Source organism: Protomyctophum bolini (genome assembly GCF_963924005.1).
Source record: "Protomyctophum bolini genome assembly, chromosome: 8".
NCBI lineage: Eukaryota > Metazoa > Chordata > Actinopteri > Myctophiformes > Myctophidae > Protomyctophum > Protomyctophum bolini.
The window spans coordinates 27846383-27847272 of NC_137869.1; positions in this window are offsets into that span (position 1 = coordinate 27846383).

An 890-nucleotide genomic window follows, 5' to 3' on the forward strand; every position below is an offset into this window, starting at 1 on the left:
TGTGTGCGTGCGCACGTGTGTGTGCGTGTGTGGAGAAACCCACCTAGGGCATCTGGAAATCATTTGTGGTTCTTCTGCGCAGACTAAATAACATGCACGTGCACACACATACAAACATGCACTTCACTTCTCAATCTTCCTCCTTTCTCCTTTCCATTCTGCTGTCCTCTCCTCCCACACACAATTCAACTGTTTTAGCACTTAACATCTTGTCCACACGGTGGCACCAGAGACTATCGGTTTCCATGTCACAATATTGTAATGTAATGTAAAGTAGTCCAGGAGGTACTGTTCATGAAAACAATGTTGTAGACAACTATTTCTGGCCAGGATGTGATGGCACAAAACCTAATAGAAATCTTGTGTGGAAATTGAGCCCTAAAATTGCTTTCATTCTAGACCTAAATGTAATGTGATTTATTCATGGTTACACATTAGAGATGGGTATTTCTGTGCCTCCTGCATCATTTGCTTTATAATGCGTAGTTTGCAAGTGTTCACAAAGTCACTTATCAATCTAATGGTCTACTCTATAGTACAGCACTGGTTCTCAAAGCGGGGTCTGGGGACCTGCAGGGGTCCTTAATGCGGTTCCAGGAGGTAAAATCAAGACCACAATGGACTTTTTTGTGTTAACCTTTTAGCCTGTTATTCTGTTAGCCTGTGTTATCCTTTTTGTCTGACTGTACCATGTACTGATTACATTTCTGAATAATAAAGTATTCAATCAATCAACAATAACCTCTAACCCTACAGTCAAGCTCACAAAGGGTATTTTAACAACATTTAACAAACATTTTAACAACACAAATCTTTAATGGAGGTCCCACAATATAAGCCTCTTTATTGACCCATTAAAGGTGTGTGGCCTTCTACAAATGCCTTCTAAA